The 20206-nt window shown below is 38.8% G+C and overlaps 1 protein-coding gene across 1 annotated transcript in view; it reads right to left on the reverse strand.

The window, feature by feature from the left end:
* Positions 1-18158, reverse strand: part of PSD3 (pleckstrin and Sec7 domain containing 3) — a 789820-nt gene extending 771662 nt beyond the window's left edge. Inside the window, exons 1-2 of the mRNA XM_047855374.1 lie at positions 18027-18158; positions 12151-12212 (exon numbers count right to left, since the gene is read on the reverse strand). The gene's annotated coding sequence lies outside the window, so the exon portion shown is untranslated. The remainder of the gene's footprint in view (positions 1-12150; positions 12213-18026) is intronic.
* Between the last annotated feature and the right edge of the window lie 2048 nt (positions 18159-20206).

Here is a 20206-nt window from a genome sequence, read left to right on the forward strand (position 1 = left end):
CATTCCTCTAAAAATTAAGTGTCAAAGAAGGAAAACCAAGTGACTGTTTGAACCTGAGAAAATCGGTATCTTTACCTCCTTCAAAAAAAACCCCTAGTACATTGAGCTTGTAATGAGTGCTAGAAATAAACTTTATTAACACCTGTGAACAATGCAACATTAAATGAATTTTGAAACTCTTAAAACTCTCAACTACTTCTCTAGGGTCATAAGTTTCCCTCTTTACTGATACCATGGGGCCAGAGAGGACCTTGGAAATTCTCAGAGCTTTTGTGATAGGTTTTCTGCTCTCCTTCTCCCTCGGGGTCATGAGATGCATCTTACACTATGTTTCGTACTTCTTTGCTATTTTACAAGTTTTTCTCTTCCAGTTTACTATGTGAACAACTTTTGTCATCTGTTTCCTCTGTTCATTAGAAGGAAGTTGAATGTGCAGTTAGGGGGAGGGAGAGTTTAACAGTTTCCAGTAAAATAGTCCCATGAGCAAGAAGGAAGGGCAGAAAAGAAAAAAAGTAGAAAAGGAAGAAAGACTTTGCTGAAATGAGAAGTAGGCAAGTACATACAGTGTCCACATACAAATCTGTAGCATAAGTGAGTCATCTAACTTTGGAGAAGCTGTTAAGGGGAATATACCCAGAGACTACAGGAAAGCTTCACTGAGTGATTTCCTGGGCATTTCTCATAGTGAAGAGATACTGTGTAACTTGTAACATATACCATCATTTTCTAAATAATAGATACAGTACTTGTGCATCAATACTTTATGCAATGACTCTTCACTAGAATGAAATGTGCTGCCATGTCCTTCACTGAGAGACCAGACTCATACAGGCACATGGACGGAAGGTAGCATCATGTAGTGCAAATGCTCACTTGAGTTAATCTGAAGAGTCCAGACGCAAAATCTGCTCCAAGTTTTCACATATTTTCATAAAGACCCTCTTTTGTTCTGATCCACTTCAGTAAGCCAAAACATGACAAAGAGAATGACCAAGGCCTTTGCCAAAGGTATCTTCTTTCCTCTATTAGGGCAAGGCAGGAAGGAAAACAAAAATAGCAACTTCTGGATGTGAGTGTGATATTTTTGAAACATTATAATTTCTGTAATCCCATAGGGAAGAAGAGAAAATGGAAACCAATGAGTGATCCATGCCTTAAAGCGTCACTGGAAAGAACACAGTAGGAGCCATGGCCAAGCCACCTCCTCAATCCTGACTAAAATCAACCCCAGGACAGAACCATGGGTGACATTTAAGGGTGAGACCAGTAAGAGGAGAAGAGAGCTGCTTCACAAATCCAGGGGAGGAGTTTCAGAAGGGAGGGCTGCGGTAAGGTCCAGTTAGCTGACCACTCAGAAGGAGATTGGATTTGAGATCACAAATGATCCTTGCTATGACAAATTCAGTTGAGTGATGAGGATGGAAATCAAGTTGAAAGTCACACGAGAGATGAGGAAGCAGTGATTGTAGAAAACTCTATCAAGAAGTTGGCAATGAAACAAAGCAGAGGAAAGAGGAGGTAATTGGATGGAGACTGTGACCTTAGAGAAGGCTTTTGTGCAAGGTTAACACTTGTACACATTTATAGGCAGGGAGAAAGGAAAAACTAGAGAAATTGAGTACAAAAATTAATAACATAAATCCCAGAGAAGGTGGGAAAAAGAGAGATTATTAGCAAAGATGAAAAAAATGGTTTTGGGAAAGAAATGAAGGATTTCTTTTCTTCTAAGATAGGAGGGAGAATAAGATGGGTAAACATATGGTGGTAACTTTGGAAGCAGACAAGAGGGAAATTGTGGCATGATGGTCCTTCATATCTTCTTTTCTGAATAAGCTAGGAAGCCAGGCTCTCTGCAGACATGGCTAGTGGAGATGAAAATGGGGGTAAACTGAGTTTACATACAGATGTTATGGACACTGGTCTCTAGGGACCAAAGCTCATTAAAGAAAGAAAAATTGTAAAATAAATAAGTAAATAAGTAAGTAAGAAGCTTCTTCCTCTACTCATTACATTATCATTTCAAAATGATACTTTTTTTTTTTAATTTTTTTTTCAACGTTTTTATTTATTTTTGGGACAGAGAGAGACAGAGCATGAACGGGGGTGGGGCAGAGAGAGAGGGAGACACAGAATCGGAAACAGACTCCAGGCTCCGAGCCATCAGCCCAGAGCCTGATGCGGGGCTCGAACTCACGGACCACGAGATTGTGACCTGGCTGAAGTCGGACGCTTAACCGACTGCGCCACCCAGGCGCCCCCAAAATGATACTTTTAAATAAGGAGAAAAATGATATCCAAGCCGGAACATAAGTAATATTCATTGGCACCAGTTTTGTCTAAAAGAGAAATCACAGCTGATTGAGACAGATCTCAAAATGGGATGTGGTTATCTCAGTTGTTCCCATAGGGGACAAAAGTAACATTGGTCCAAGGCAAAGTGATTATTATCTTCACTCTTGGACTCTTTCAGTCCTAACTGTGGAGAAAGCCTATCATAACCCTACCTCAGGTGTCAATGGCTGGCTTGCTTGGCTCAAAAGGGGGAAGCTGCCCCAAGTGTTGCACTTAAAATCCCTTTCAAGGTTCTAATTTCCAGCTTCTGCCAAGGAAAGAGGAACACGATGCCAAAATCTACTGCAAGCCAAAGGAAACAAACAAATCTCAGGTCACATACACTGCTTTCTGGCTGTTTCCTACAAATCTCAGAAAACAGTAAGCTCTAAGCTACAGTTTTATTAGAAATGTGAAAACATTCAGCTTGCCATATGGACACTGACCCAATGTGTACAAACCTTTATAAAATATTAAGCCTGAAAATGTGTGCTATCACAAAAGTTTTAAGTATATACATAATATCACAGAACACTGGTTATATGTTTCCAATCAAGAAGCTGAGCTGCCACAGGTAAAAAGGGATGAAGGTTGATACACAGGTGAGCAATGCATACTTTCCAGCTAAGAAGTGATATACTTAGTTATAATCCAGCCAATTATTCTTTTCTAAAAATATAGTAAGAGAGGAAAAATATTTATTAACTCTTGAATAACCACATAAGCTGATAAAGAGCAAGATTTAAAGAAACTCAAACATCCACGTATACTGGATACCTGGGTACTGGATACTCTGAACTAGAATTCAAGCTTCCTAGTTCTGACTTTAAGAAAAGACTCACTGAGCCTTTTATTAAGATCAGAAATATAATCTATTTTTGTATATCACAATATATTATATATGCAACAATCTTGCCGGACAAGAAAGCTTATTAGTTCTTTATTCTTTTTTTAATGTTTATTTATTTACTTTGAGAGAGAGAGAAAGATAGACAGCAAGCAGGGGAGGGGCAGAGAGAGAGGGAGACCTCTCCCTGAATCTTCTTTTCGAGGAGAAAGTTACTGTTCTTCCTCTCTGCTCTCAAACCCTAAGTGTTTTCTTCCTTATGGTTAGCAGAACAAAATAAAGAAATAGCAACAACAAAAATCCCATGGTATACACTACATTTTCCTTTGTCTTTCTTTTGTTCTATCATAAAAGAGTTGCCCAGGCAATTAAGTTACTAACTTCCTTTGAATGCCTCCCTTCTTTATTTTCAAACTGTATGTTGTATCAAATATTTCTTTGCTTAACTTTGATACTCTTACTCCTAAGAGAGTTCTTTTTTTCTTTTCCAGTTTTACAGAGATATAACTGACATACAGCACAGCATAAGTTTAGGGTGTACAACATTGTAATTTGACTTAAATAGATCATGAAATGATTAAGAGACTTCTTTTATTTTTAATTTTTTTTTAATGTTTTATTTAAGACAGAGACAGAGCATGAGTGGGATGGGGCAGAGAGGGAGGGAGACACAGAATCTGAAGCAGGCTCCAGGCTCTGAGCTGACAGCACAGAGCCCGATGCAGGGCTCGAATTCATGAACCATGAGATCATGACCTGGGCCAAAGTCAGATGCTCAACTGACCAAGCCACCCAGGCGCCCCTTAAGAGACTTCTTAAATGTCAAGCTTTTTTTTTTTTCCTGAAGATTTTAAGTTCAAACAACACACAAAAGCTGTTTTTGGCCAAGCTATCCAGTAGTTCCTTAAAATATCTTTTTAGAAAAAAATAATTTAAACCATTTTGTTACACATTGCTTTTTTTCCCACCATCAAATTTGTTGACTATTCCCATTTTCACCCATGAGTATATTAAAGCAATTTTATATTTCTCAAAATTTATTTATTGAAGCAACTTCATTTTTATTTCTAGTCATTTGAAGTCCCCACCTTATAAGATAGTTGTGAAAATTATATGATTAATATTAATTAATTACATGTATATAAAACACTTAGGAAAGTGCCTACGGTAAATAAGTGCTATAAAAATGTTAGCTGCTCACTTTCAACAATAGCCAAATTATGGAAAGAGCCTAAATGTCCATCAACTGATGAATGGAAAAAGAAATTGTGGTTTATATACACAATGGAATACTATGTGGCAATGAGAAAGAATGAAATAGGCCTTTTGTAGCAATGTGGATGGAACTGGAGAGTGTTATGCTAAGTGAAATAAGTCATACAGAGAAAGAGATGCCATATGTTTTCACCCTTATGTGGATCCTGAGAAACTTAACAGAAGTCCATGGGGGAGGGGAAGAAAAAAAAAGAGGTTAAAGAGGGAGGGAGCCAAACATAAGAGACTCTTAAAAACTGAGAATAAACTAAGGGTTGATGGGCGTGGGAGGGAGGGGGGGGGTGAGTGATGGGTATTGAGGAGGGCACCTTTTGGGATGAGCACTGGGTGTTGTATGGAAACCAATTTGACAATAAATTTCATATTTTAAAAAATGTTAGCTGCTATTAGTATCTTTTTAAGAGTTATTAAGAAAACATTGATTATCTATTTTGATGATTGGTCTGTATTTTCTGCCTAAGAAATCTATGCTTGTTTGTTTGTTTGTTTGTTTTCTCAGAGAAGTCATTTGAAAGCTAAAAGTGTTTAAGATATTAAACTCCTTGTTTAAAAGTGAGCAGAGATTGTGGCCAGCTAAAAATTTGCTATCAAAACTTCAGACATATGTATGTATATGGGAAAGAAAAAAATGTAATGCTAAATATGAGGTTTAAGCTACAGAGGGACTTTGTTTGCTATCATCTCCTAAATAGATTCCTCAAATTCTAAACTATCAGTTTATGCTGATGTTTCATACAACAAAATATTGAGATCATATCATTCATGAACTTGCCTGAAGTATGGCTCCAGTAAAACCGTGTGAGTGATAGTCTGCTTTTTCATAATAGTTATAAAATTTTGTAAAAATAATAAAATATTGTAGCATTTTACTACATTGTGCAGATTATATAGTCTTTGGAGTGCAGGGAGTAGGAAATGAAACTTTCATAAGTGGGGATTGCATGGTACACTGTAAAAGAACATGTCTCAGAAAGTACATGTCTCATTCAAACTATAGGTGTGCTATCTCTAGGAGCACACCTAAGAAGAAATCAAACAGCTTTGGAAGCCCAAGCATGTGCTCTGTCACTTGAATGGTGGGGATTTTTTTTCCCTGTGAATGTCTACTGATTACATTTAAGTGTTTCAAAAGAAACTAACCAAAGACTTCATGTAAATTTTTAAAAATTCAATGCTTGAAAGAAAAATATAAAATAACCCATTCACTTTGAAAATTAACAACTCATGATGCAGAACCTTACTTAAAAACAAAATAATCTAGGAATGCCTGGGTGGCTCAGTTGGTTAAGTGTCCAGCTTCAGCTCAGGTCGTGATCTTGAGATCCGTGAGTTTGAGCCCCATGTGCTGACAGTTCAGAGCCTGGAGCCTGCTTTGGATTCTGTGTCTCCCTCTCTCTCTGCCCCTCCCCTGCTTGTGCGTGCATGCTCTCCCTCTCTCTCTCAAAAGTAAATAAACATTAAAAAAATAATAATCTAAAATATATTTAGAAAGGCAAAGAGGGTCACAAACCATTGCAATATCTAAGATTTTGAAAACTAGTATTTTCTGACTTGGGAGTGATTATCAAACTCACTAAAAAAGCATGTTGTTAATGAATATTTATTGACGTGGAAAGATGTTCATGATATTTTGGAAAGTAGAAAAAACCCAGGATGTACAAAATAATTCACATTTATTTTGTTATCTGTAAATAGGTATAAATAATGTCTAGAAGTTTCTATATAAAGATATTAATACTGGTTATCTCTGGGTGGAAACCAGACAATATTTATTCATCCTCTATTATGTGTGGGCACTTGTCATGTTATTTATCCTTATAATAACTCTGTGAAGTGCTGAAGGCCTACAGTGTAGGGACCAATGTAGGCGAGCAAGCATATTGTTTTGCACAAATTGCCATTTAGTAAATGATGGGTATTTTTTATTATCATTTTATTATTTTAATATTATTTATTATTTTATAGATTATCTTTGTTTTGTAAATTGAGACAGCATAGGTGAAATGGCACAAGGGCCATTTCAGTCAGACTGCCCCGGTTTGAATCTTTGCTGTTAGTTGGGTCACCTTGGGCAGGTCATTTAATCTCTGATATTCAGCTTCTTCACTCATTAAATGATCACAGTGATAGCAATTATAGTTACTTCATAGGATAGTTGTGGGAATTAATAAATTAATCCATATAATGTGCTTAGAACAGTGTCTGGTGTATAGCAAGCACTCAATAAATGTTGGCTTTTATTCTCACTTAATCTTCATAATGAATCCATATGGGGGTATAATCATTTTAATTTTAAAGATGAGAAGATTGAAACTCAGAGAGGGTGAATAATGGAATGATGGTTGCTGAGAGTAAAGACATCTGAAAATATGAGTCACTGAATGGGTATCCAGGAATAAGGCAAAGGGCTCAGCAGCTGGGTTGTAAAAAGAACTGAAGAGGCACCAGGGATGAGTTTTTGCCAGTTTCCTGTCCATGCGTATGGTGAATTATGCCCACACATATGCATATATACATCTGCATTATGCTCCTGGAGTCCTTCTTGAAGGTCATGGTGAAGCAATAGGATCAGGGAAAGTACCTGGTCTTGGGATTGAATCCTTGTTCCACCACTAGTTAAGTGACTCTAACGTCTACAACCTCTCTGAGTCGAAGATCCTTCACTTGGCAAAAAGGGGTCATAACATCCACCTCATGAAGTCAGTATAAATTAAATTAAAAACAGCTACCATATAATGAATGCCAGGTGTGCAAAAGGCACCATACAAGTTACTTTACATAAATTCCATAGCAAGCTGTCAAAAAATGCTAGTTTCCCTCTTCACCCTCCTTCCCTTTCCCAGTTGAATGCCACATACACATAAATAATGGTTCTTTCTTTCCTAATGCTAATCAAGGAGACATTTTATTCATTCACAGTTCACCCAGCTTGGTTCTTTCAGCTGCCCCTGGGCCTCCGGTACCAGGCCAAGCACTGGACGGTGAGAAGGAAAACCCATCATCCCAGCTCTGGAGTGGAATTCAGTCTAGTTAGGGGAAGTCACATATGTCAGTCAAGTACAACATGATGCAGGACACCCATGACAGGCACATGTTATTTTTTAAGGGTTAATAGCATTTAATTCCAAGCTGCAAACTCTCCCTGAATAAACCTTTCCTCCTTCTGCTTTCTGCTACCAGATAATATCGTTTCTGAGTTTTGTGACCATTGCAAGGATCATTAGCACCTGTCTCACTTTCTAGGAACATCTCCTCCCATTGAACAGTGGTTTTTCTCTTCCTTCAGACTTCTCTGTTGCAGCAAAAGGGAACAGTATCATGTTTCTCCTGCACATAACTTCTTTTCCCTGCTTTAAAACCTCTCTCAAGGGCTGGAAACTATAGAAGCTATAAATTAGGTCAAAGAATCCAGAACACAACACTAAGAAGAAAACAGCTGGGGAAGTGTGACCCAAGATCTGTATGTTTCTAATATGTACATGCTTCCAGGGTGACCAAAAGGGATGAAAAGTTTTTTTTAAGTTGATTTATTGGGGCACCTGGGTGGCTCAGTCAGTTGAGCATCCTACATCAGCTCAGGTCATGATCTTGCAGCTTGTGAGTTCAAGCTCCACATCAAGCTCTGTGCTGACAGCTCAGGGCCTGGAGCCTCTTTGAGATTCTATGTCTCTCTCTCTCTCTCTCTTCCCCTACCCTGCTAACACTCAGTCTCTCTCTCTCTCAAAAATAAATAAACATTAAAAAAATTAAAATGTTGATTTATTTATTTTGACAGAGAGAGAGCACACATGCATTCTCTCTCTCTCTCTCTCTCTCTCCTTCTCTCTCTCCCTCTCCCTCCCTCCCCCATCTCTGTCACACACACACACACACACACACACACACACACACACACGGGAGTGGGGGAGGGGCAGCAAGAGAGGGAAAGAGAGGATCTCAAGTAGACTCCACACCCAGCACGGAGCCTGATGCAGGGCTCTATTTCATGACTGTGACATCATGAGCTGAGCTGAAATCAAGAGTCAGAGGCTTAACCAACTGAGCCACCCCAGTGCCCCAGGGATGAAAACTTTTGTAGCTAAAATTTAGTTAGGTAATAAAAGAAGACGCTTATGATTGAAGCCTCTAAAATAATGCGGGAGTTTATCTTTTCTGTAGAAATTTCCTAGAATGACACAGAAAGAGTGCTTCCTAAAAATGGAAAAATATATAACATAACTTTTTTTTTTTTTTTCAACGTTTATTTATTTTTTGGGACAGAGAGAGACAGAGCATGAACGGGCGAGGGGCAGAGAGAGAGGGAGACACAGAAACGGAAACAGGCTCCAGGCTCCGAGCCATCAGCCCAGAGCCTGACGCGGGGCTCGAACTCACGGGCGCGAGATCGTGACCTGGCTGAAGTCGGACGCTTAACCGACTACGCCACCCAGGCGCCCCTATAACATAACTTTTTAAATAAAGATCTACCCTCCTCCAATTAGGGAGATACATAGACAAATAACATTCAGTTCATACAACAAATATTTATGGAGTACCTACTCTGTGCAAGGGTTAGAGCCCGAGGCACATAAGCAAACAGTCAAAACCTTGTCCTTGTTGGGCTTGTATTCTCATCAGGGGAGGCAGACAATAAATGTAATACTACACAAAGCATATCTTAGAATGTAATAATTGGTACTGAAAACACAGCTAGTTAGGAAATAGAAATAAGTAGGGTGGTGATGGAGACAGGAGATTGTAATTTTAGATAGGATGGCTAAAGTAGGTATTGCTGAGGTGTTATTTAAGGAAGGACTTGAAGTAGATGAGAAACTATGTCAACATCTGGAGAAACATGTTCCAGTCAGATAAAGCAGCCAGCATGAGAACCCTGAGGTAGGAATGTGCTTGATGTATTTGAAGAACTATAAGGAGACCACATTAGGAAGAGATGATGTAAGATAGATGATCGTGGGGAGGTCATTTATTGGCAGGACTGTTTTTTACTCCAAGTGAAACAAGGAGCCATTGGAAGGGTGTGTGTGTGTGTGTGTGTGTGTGTGTGTGTGTGCAACAGTATAATGTGACCTGACTTATGCTTTAAAAATGGTCATTCTGGCTGTTGTGTTGAAAATATACAGGGAGGGACATGTGATGAGGCAGACAGACCACTTACTTCAATCATCCAGGTGGGAAACTATGGTGGCTTGAAGCAAATGGTCAGATTCTGGATACTTTTGAAGGCAGAGTTGACTAAACTCACTGAAAGATTGAATGCAAGGTGTGACAGAAAAAGAACATCAAGAATGACTCTGAAGTTTGGGGAAGGTTAGAGATGCCATTAATGGAGAATGTTTGCAGACAAAGAAGATTTAAGGGTAGTGCCAAGTTTGAGAAGTCCATTAGACATCTTGGTGACTTTGAACCATGTCAGTTTAGCTAAGAGAGAACCACATTTCTCAGGATTTCCTTCTCTGTATGGCTCTGGGTTAGGTAGACCACAAGATAATCTCTGGGCTTCACTTTCCATGTGTATGAAATGAGGGAGATGGAATAGATTTCTTAAGGTAACTTTTAGTCCACCATATAAGATTTTAGCCAGAGTTTGCTTTCCCACAGTGTGAGGAGGAGAGTTTGCCTGATCTGTTGCAACACCTTTAGGCCACCACATCAATGCACATCAATGAACTCTCTGTTAGCAGAACCAGTTCAGAGTCATTCATCACAATTCCTTCCTTTCAACCTGCCCTATTCTGCTTTTAAGTCATCATCAACTTTACTTCTAGCTTCCAATTTCTCTCTTTGCCTTGATCCTTAGAAGTACATCCCTCTCTTACTGTGATCTTAGTGTTCTAGTATTCTGATTCTCCACTTAAGTCTTCTCCCTGCTCCTGGATTGAAATCAGCGGCCACCCCAATAAGCCTTGTTTTCTCTCATGACCAAAACCCTTTCTGTCATTGCTTGGGCAAGACTAGCCCAGTTATAGCATTCTTAAATTTCACTGCCTGACTGTATTTATTTGCAAAGGGCAGGAAGTATTTTGTCTTCTCTCCCTCCATACACAGACACCCTATACAAAGTTCAAACCGAGAGGTCTTGAATTGAGACTGTTCTTTTCGTGAATATCCTGAGATATGGAGTGTAGTGTTAGAGTAGTGGAAGCCCTAGCTTCAAAGGCAGCTATAGTTCAAAGACCTTTGTCCCTTCTGCTTGTGCAAGTGCTTTTCTTCAAATGTTCTCCTTATGCAAAGGAGTGGTTCTTTTACCAGCAATTCTGCATAAAATTTCAGGGGTTCATGTCAGGTAGGCCTTCTTACCCTTACCCAGGGATGAAGCCTCTAGAATCCCATAGATCTCCTGAGGGTTTTTCTAACTTGGCCAGAATCCTTCATGGGAATTTCATTTCCTACTTTTCATACAAAGAGAGAGCATCCAGAAAAGATACTGAGAAGCCTCCATTCCTTCCCTCATCTCAGGGAAGTGAAATTCCCAGGACAGAGAAGGGAAAAAATCCCATCTCCTAACTGCAGGAGTGCTTCTTGGGAAACTGATCTTTTCAGTCCATATCCACAAAAAGTACATCAAACACACTCTGGACTCCCCTCTCCCAAAGCTTGTCCTTGAAATCTCACTCCTATGCTTCTATCTTGCCCATTTATCTAACCAAGATTATGGAATTAGGCTGAAATTTTATTCACAGTTTCTAACACACTGATGCTTAATCATGCTTATTAACGACACAAATGGTAATATTTATTCTTTTGGGGAACATATAGCATAACATGAGTGACACACTTTCTAATCTTTTTTCCTAATTATTTATAAACTGTGCATTTTGTGTGGTCATCAGTTGTCCTTAAAGGGAACATTGAATTTCCTGTGCTAGGCAACTGCTCTGCACTGGGCAGTTGGTTATCTGATATGTCTGGTTAACAAGTTTCTCTTTGACATTTAATAAACTGCAACGATTTCACATGTAGATATTTCCCCACTTGCTTCATGAGAGCAAAGGACCGTATAAAGGCCAATTTAGCAGGTCTGGTTACAAAAATAAAGGCAATTTTTATGGACTAATAGAGAGTAAAATGTTGTCTTTTCTGCCTCTGTTTTTTTAAGTTTAAATGTCCAGGTTTTCTGTGGAAACACATGATATATTATTCTAATATTTTTGCTGTTACAATTTTATTTATAAGTTCTTTGTCATCAACTCAATGCTCTGGTTATGGTTTCACCTCTTCAACACTAAAGATATTATTAAATAAAGGACAAAAATCAAAGTTTTTTTTAAAAATGGAATGAGATCTCCTAAAATCAGGATAGGCTTGAGTTTTCCAAAAAAAAAAAAATCATGCCTCAGTTTATGTTCATGCAAACTCTGCAGATCCAACCAGTCAATATTTCAAAATATACTCAAAGAAAAGCATGATTCACTGCTTCAACCACCCAGCCACTGACAATGTGACTTTATGCTAGACCAGATTTAAATGGTAGAGCCAAGAATATTTTTCTGACCCTCTTTCCTCCAAAGGAAAACATAACACGAAGCAGCCTGACAAAATACCCCAAATTGCCTCTCCCACCACGTGAGAATTATCTCTACACAGTCATGGTTATAAAAAGGATAGACTTGTTTTAAGGACCCAACATTTCCTCCTAAAATATATTCTTACTAGTGTTTTGCTTCACACAAAACTTTCTGTGTAAGACAGTGACTTACCAGGCTTGCTTCTTGTTAGGTCCTTGAAGAGGTTCCTCTTTGCTTTGAGGTTGTGTCTGAAACTTAAAATATAAAATGCATTCAGTTAAGCTGTCTGGTGTGAGTGACTTTGGAACTCCACAAAAGGGTGAAAATCCCAGTTGTTCTGTCTGTAAAATCTCAAAAATTCTTTCTCATTCTCCTTCTCTTCTACACTTCAGTCCATGATGAAAACTACACAATCTTCGCTTAATTGTCAGGAAATGGTGTAAAATATACATATATCAAGCAATCAGGAATCATCAATTACAAAATTATTTAAAAGCTTCTTCAAATAGACGTGGCTACCCCATTAGCTCTTTGCTTGTTTCTGTTTGTCAAAAGAATAGGTTTTTTCGATGCTGGATTAATGTAAGTGCAGCACTAGCCACTTCTGCTAGCTGAGAGAGAGAGAGAGGGTGATTCTAAAAGGAGCCAGAGGGTAATCAGACCCTTTGGCTCTGACAATTAACCCAAAGCACGCTACAGGAAGTGCACTGGTTAGCTAAAGTTAGAGAAACAGTGGCCTCTTATGGAGCCCCAGATGTCACACTGATTATATACGGTGTGATAACTTGTAGTTTATTTTGACAGTCATTCAAGTAAGAATGCAGAGTGAGAGGGCTACAATAGAAAAGCCATCTCAGGCCCAATTATTTCATTTTTCTAAGTAAAGCCATGAAGTTCCCATTCTGTTATTATCCTCTACTCTTCCTTCCCAACAGTGTTTATCTTCCTCCTGCAATGCATTTTAAAGATATTCTGAATGAGGCAAAATATTCTAATGAGGTTCAGTTTTTGAAAAGTAATATTGATGTGAAATTTTTGTTTTCCTAATGTTTCTAGCATCATCTACAGTGATACCATAAGCAAATGATCTTACAATATTTACTTTGACAACCTATATAGACAAATGACTTACAACTGGAGAAGCCCTTTCATCGCTATATGAAGCAGTTTTGTCCACTTGGCAAATATGCCAAGAATAAGTGCAAGAATCACAAATACTGAGATATGGCAAGAGTTGGTGGGCAAGTTCTTCCACTGTTTGCTATGTTCATCAGTTTTCTCTTGTGCTATTTTTACAAATGTGAGCACAGCCAAGACAATTAGCATATGTGAGTCTACCCAAAGTCTAGTAACAAGCTGATCCTAAAGAAAACCAGACGGAGGTTGCATTCTGACCCTTTTCAGGTTTGGTATTTATTGGGGTTTGGGGACCTTTGTATTTAGAGAACTCTGAACCTCTCCCTGGCAGACTCTAGTGTGCTTCACCTGTGATATGGCAGAGTGACATTCAGAACAGATAGTGATGGGAAACATGGTAAGGCCAATGTAAAAGGCAGGGAGAAGAAACAATATTTTGAGAGAGTTCCATGAATTTTAGTAGAACATATTTGGTGAAAACAATATCACATAGGTAAATGTAAAATAAATTCCAAGATAAACAAAAAGGAGGGTTCCAACTGTGAGAAACTTATCTACCTATTGAAAATTCCATGGTTTTTGATTTAAGTGATAGTACAAGGTCATGTGAAATAACATATTTAGAAGAAAAGTTTGAGTCAAAGACCATTTTACCACTTCATATTGCCTCACATAAGCAACCCTGTCATGTCCTGTTAACTGAGCACAAAGCCAGGAACTATCATGGATCAGTGTCAATATCAAGATTCTAAGAATTATTCTACTGGTTTTCAATTATATTCTTCAAGGCCACATTTGTGTTCTTATTTCCTTTCCTAGAAATATTTTGTTTAGTTATACAAATGTTCATTAAAAATTCTCAAAACATACATGTTTCATAATGTCACTGGATAGTCCATTTCCACTTATGCCTGAATGCACAGTCAATGAAAAAACATTTTATAGTCGTAGTGGAAAACCAAGAAGAATCCTGGCAAAGGTCTCCTTGAGGTTATCAAACCTAATGAAAAACTTTGTACAATGCAACACTGTTTGTAGTTGTGACATACTGCATTCTTGCATACTTCCGGAGTTGCTTCTGTATTTATCTGAGCTGTAAGCATTTTCCAGAGAAGTGTTCTGATTTTCTTCCAGTAAAGGCGTACATCTCTGCTCTGCTTTTGCAGTACTTCAATCTTCTTCAGCTCTATTCCCTTTTTCCTATGGTCACCTCTTCATCTCTGCCATTTCTCCAAATCTACTCTACTCCACTGATACTTTCCAAGTCAAATAGAGAAGGATGTACCTATTATATATTTTATTCTTAAACAGTTACAAGGGACACAACACATCTAAAGATTTTAAACAGTAGTAGCTGATCTCATTTCTTTTTCTTTTTTGCTTAATACTTTTTCTTAGTATAAAAGAAAAAAGCCTCATTGTACAAAATTTGGAAGATCCAGAAAAGTACAAAGTACAAAAGTGATAATACAAGTCAGCCATATTACCATCAGCCACAGGAAATCACTTTTAGTGGTTTGTTCCAGTCCTTAGAAAATATATTTATTTTTTAATAATGTTCAGATAATATTGTGTCCTGTTTTCTCTACCTATCTTTATATTTTGAATATTTGTGTTTCTATGTTTTTCAAAAGTGATTTTCATTTCTACATAATAGTCATAATTTGTTTGCTTCTTCCTCCATTGTAGAACATTTAGATATTTCCCAATTTTTCATTATTTTAATAATGTTATTGAAAATATCTTTCTTGGGGCGCCTGGGTGGCGCAATCGGTTAAGCGTCCGACTTCAGCCAGGTCACGATCTCGCGGTCCGGGAGTTCGAGCCCCGCGTCGGGCTCTGGGCTGACGGCTCGGAGCCCGGAGCCTGTTTCCGATGCTGTGTCTCCCTCTCTCTCTGCCCCTCCCCCGTTCATGCTCTGTCTCTCTCTGTCCCCAAAATAAATAAACGTTGAAAAAAAAAAATTAAAAAAAAAAAAAAGAAAATATCTTTCTAGACACTTAAAAATTTTCCCTCTTTATTAAAGCAACTGATTGATCCAATAGTTCTACATATAAAACAAGTTTCAGTCACATGTGATGTGAGGGTTGCTCTCACATCCTGCCATGACATTTTCTTCAGATGAGGGACCCAGAAAGATCATATGACTTGCCTGAAGTCACAAAACTAGTTATTTGAAATTTGGAATTTTTTGACTTTTTTCACTGTCTTCATCTCTCAAGTTCAGTCAAACACTAAGTCTATCATTTTGAATTGTCTTTTTTTAACCCATTTATTTTAATTTGATACTAACTGTTGCTACCCTATTCAGGCCCTTATAAACACACCCCAAAGCCACCTAAATGGCCTTCCTGCCTCAGGAACCTCCCTGTTCTACTCTTGACTGTACACCTGCACACTTACCAGGTGGATATTTCTTTATGCCATTATCTAGCTCATTGACTTCTTAGTGAAACTCGACATGTAATATAAGACCCTTTGCTTGGCTCTCAAAGCCCCAATTCCTGCAACCAATCTTACCTCATCCATTCCCTTCTCTGTCTGTTCACTTTCCCATTCTTGGCTTCTTGTCTTCTCCTTATAGTATTTACCCTATTCAGAATACTCTGGTTTCCTTTCATCTCTTCAAATTTTACTCAATCCCCCAAGGCCCAGTTCAGGTCTCATTTGCTCCATGAAATAGAATGAGTTTCTCATTGGATCTGACCAACTTGCATTCCCACTGGATTTGAAGTTGGCCAACTTACATTCAAAACTCTGCTTTGCTGCTTTTGCTGGAATAGTTGAGGGGACATAACTCCTCTGAGCCTATTTCTACATACAGAAATATGAACAATTATACTAATACCTGCCCTCCATCAACATCCCAGGATCCTAAGAAGGATTGAATGTGTGTTACAAAGTTTTGGTAAGCTGCCAAGTGCTATATAGATAAGAGAAAGTATTGTCTACACTTTGAAACACTTTGGTATCCAGGTCTGTACCAAATAATATAGCACTGAATTATGTTCTGTCGTCATATTCTCTCATCATTTTATATTTGTTAATCATTTTTCCTCAGCTTGGCTGTAAAGTCTCTGAATGCAATACAGTATCTTATATTACTTCTATAATCCCCAGAGCATATCACTGCGCACCGTCTTAATGCTGCTAGTCTAATCAAGAGGAGTTATAGCTGGTAAGGTCTAGCTATGGTTCACATTGGGATTTGGATATAAATGAAAGAGCCCCAGCTTTCTGTAAGTCATCTGGAGGAGGACAGTCTTACACTTTGGGGAGTTCTAGAAGACTGGGAGCAAGGTTAGTATACACCTTTGTGAAGACTGTGAAAATGTACCTTTAATTTGGATCTTGCCTTTCAGAGATATTCACTGAACTTTCACAGTCACCGTTAGGTGAATGTAAAATACACATTCTGAAATCAGAGAACAGAAGCAAGTATGTCTTGTAGACATCTGGGAATAATACCCAGATCTTTGGATATCTTTATCAGAAAGCTCAGGTTACCTAATAATGATATGTTGTTAAAGATGGTCTGATGATCTGCTTATAAATTACTCATTTAGTCTGAAATTCACTTGTCAGTTTTGATTATCTAATTACTAGAGACATGAAGAACATTTCCCCCAAGAGGCTTATCCCTAAAAACACTAGGTTATAGTTAGGGTTAGTGAGAAGAAATAGGTACCCAGTTGGGGTTACAGTTATGTTGGTGGTTAGTGTTAGGGTTAAGGGCTCAGTTGAAGATGAGGTATAGATCTAGGTGTACAAACGTAGATTCCTGCTAGAATTAGTGTTACACTTGGGGTTGGATTTGGGACTAGAGTTAGGGTTAAGGCTACAATTTAGGGTTAGAGTTAAGTTTAGGGTTAGGTTAGATTCCTGGATACAAAGGACAATTTTACAAAAAGGTATTCCTGAAAATTCCACTTTGGATAGTAAAAGATGAGAGGCTTCAGTTTTCCAAATCCCAAGAACTAGTAAAGCACTGTTGGTAAAGAACATTTTACAGCATTCTAAGATTAAATGAAACTATACAGTTTTCCATACTTTTCAGAGTGTTTTTAAATCTCTAATACTGAAAAGGCAAGCAACACTTTTAATATCAATGTTAACACCTTCAAGTTCAATTTGCAGATTGTATTCAGTTTGTACTGCCCTCTTCCCCCACTCATGTATGCCCAATCCCTGACATAAAAACTGACACCATTAGAGAAAAAAAATATGATCTAGAATTTCTATTACCTACATTTCTATAGAAAACTGTATCTTAAAATAAACTATATTTTTGAAGTACTAGTCAGTTGTCCAGTGCCATAAACAGAAAACACAATCTGTTTTTAATAGAATCATGTTTCCAAATTGTTATGTCACTCACATCTTGTATTTCCTGTCCAGACCTCTGTCTCAGACTTCAAACTTGGATTTCCAATGAATGAATGATGTCCCCACATGGCACCTAAATTTCAACAGGTCCAAAAGTGAACCCATTGTTTTGATAACCCTCACCCAGCTCACCTGCTTTTCCATTCCATTTAATGGCAGTACTATTTTCCAAGTGCTCTAAAACAAAAACCTTCTCTCAACTCTTTTTTCCTCACTTCCCACTGTCCCACTCCACTGTAAACATTCTTTCAAATCTTTCCTCCGTACTCCCTTTCTGTCTTCAGTTAGGCTTTTACCATCTCTTGCCTAAATCATTGCAATAGCCTCTTAAATAATCTTCAAATAATTTCTCTAGTTTCAAGTTCTTCCTTGTCCAATCTATCTCTCTACATTGTCACTAAAATGTGACACCTTGCTAAAAATCTTTCTTTGATTGCCTTTTAGAGCTTCTTCTTTAAAAACTTTCTCACTGCTTTCTTCCCCTAGAATTTTCTAGCTCCTCCTTCCCATCACACCATACTTTGCACATCTATGGTTGTACTTACCACACTTTATCACACTGGTCTCCCTGGAGTATATGGTAAACTTCTGGAAACTGAGACTATCTCATTCATTCATACACTACAGTGCACTGAACCATGTGGTGAGTGCCCACAAAACTTTGCTGAAAGAAAATAGCTTACAGGATGAAGTACCTCTCACAGATCCTCTTTATATATCAGTACAGCCAGTCCCAAAATAAAACTTATGCTGTGTAAGGTTTCTTTAAAAAGCACACCCTGCATCTTAACAGGAAGTTACAGATTAATAAACAGCTGACAGAACAAACTAAATAGCATCCAATTAATCACCAGTTGACTGTTCAATTGCTGCTAACTAGATGTGGGGAGAGAGTAAAGATGAAGACAAAACATTATTCTTCATTGATAGAAGATTTTGCAAGATGCTCCAAAGCTCTGGGTAACAGAACATTACGTATTTCCCTACACCTTGGTGATAATTCAGACACAGAAAAAAGGCCATAACAAAAATGAATTTGAAAGATACATCAATATCCAAACTAGATTAATACCAAGTTTGTGGCCACAGAATATCCACCACACCCTACCTCATCCACTGTGTAATGGAGAACCTTGAATGTTGTATATACTGTCTTTTGGTTACTATTCATGAGAATTTGATGAATATACAGAAAATATTTGGTTTTCTGTAACCACTGGCTGCACTGCAGTAGAACTAAGGGAGGTGGGCTAGATTCACAATTTTATTTTATTTTTTAAAATTTGTTTAAATGTTTTTTATTTGTATTTGACAGAGAGAGACAGAGAGCAGGGGAGGGGCAGAGAAAGAGGGAGATACAGAATCTGAAGCAGGCTCCAGGCCCTGAGCTGTCAGCACAGAGCCTGACACAGGGCTCCAACTCACAAACCATGAGATCATGACCTGAATCGAAGTTGGATGCTTAACTGACTGAGCCACCCATGCACCCCAAGTTTCACAATTTTAAAAATCAAAGAGCTCAGCTACCCATCTGCATCACAGAGCTGAAGGACTAAAAGACATAGTGCTGGGCACAGGCTGCATGTACCAGGGGCTTATCATTTGGGGAAGTTTCTCTCAGGAAAAATGCTAAACCCCAGCACCCTGGAAGGTCAGTTCCTCCTAAAAATTCCCAATGACAGCTTTCACTTGGAAAGGTGGTCAAAGGAAGCAGAGGGGATGATTGGTGGGAGACAATATCCAAAGGGATCATGGCTAAACCTTACATAAAAATAGAACACAGACCCACAATCTCTGCAGCAACCAGAACAAAATGGCCAGGATTTGATCAACAAATGCAAGCTCCCCTAATGTTTGCCCTGTCTGCACCAATGCTTCCAACTCAGAACCAACCAGAGAAAGCCAATTATTGTTTCCATCCAATCACATGGAGTGCTTGCCTCCAGTTTCCCCATGTCAACATGGCCTACCTGAAGTGCTCCTTGTTTTCCACTATAAAGATTTCCCACTCCTTGCCTGCCCTGAGTCTCTGACACGGGCATAACAGTGGCTGACTTCCCTGCCAAAGCAAGCTCTGAATAAATAACCTCTGCTTGTTCTCATTTGGGTGTTTGTGGTCTTTGAGGCATTCTGAGAGCCTGCCTATGTGTGACTGAAGGACTTGGCATTGCAGTGGGAGCTGGGGAGGTGAGATCTGGAATTGGGAGAGGGGCCCCTTTTAACTTCTGTGGGAGTAGCTGGGGTGCAGGAAAAAGGCACAGGTGAATCTTCTGGCCAGGGCTTGAGGGCCCACTGGAAAAAAAGGGGAAGGAAATGAAATGGGCCCCACAGTGAGCCAGTGGTGCAGGCACATGGAGAGGGGGTACATGTGGCTTGGGCTTGGAAGCAGGTTTGTCAGCTATTCCAGAACATGAAGATTGAGGAGGGTGGTCCCCATGGTGCAGGTGACACCTCCACCAACCAGAGAGCAAGGAGGAGCAGCTCTGTAGCCTTGAGAAGTGCATCATCAAGGTCCACTGCTGTGGACCAGCTGCTGATCCTCCAGTACCACCTCAAGATGGAGGAGACTGTCCTCACCAGACAGTAGGAGTGAGGACACTGACCAGTGACCCCATCCTGCAGTCTGGGTCCTAGTTGACCACATTTGGCCCTACCTTGAAAGCAGACTTCCTGTCTTTGTTGACTTTTGAAACAATGGACAAAGATGATGTAAAGAAAACAGATT

This window comes from Prionailurus viverrinus, chromosome B1 (assembly GCF_022837055.1).
Source record: "Prionailurus viverrinus isolate Anna chromosome B1, UM_Priviv_1.0, whole genome shotgun sequence".
NCBI classification, from domain to species: domain Eukaryota; kingdom Metazoa; phylum Chordata; class Mammalia; order Carnivora; family Felidae; genus Prionailurus; species Prionailurus viverrinus.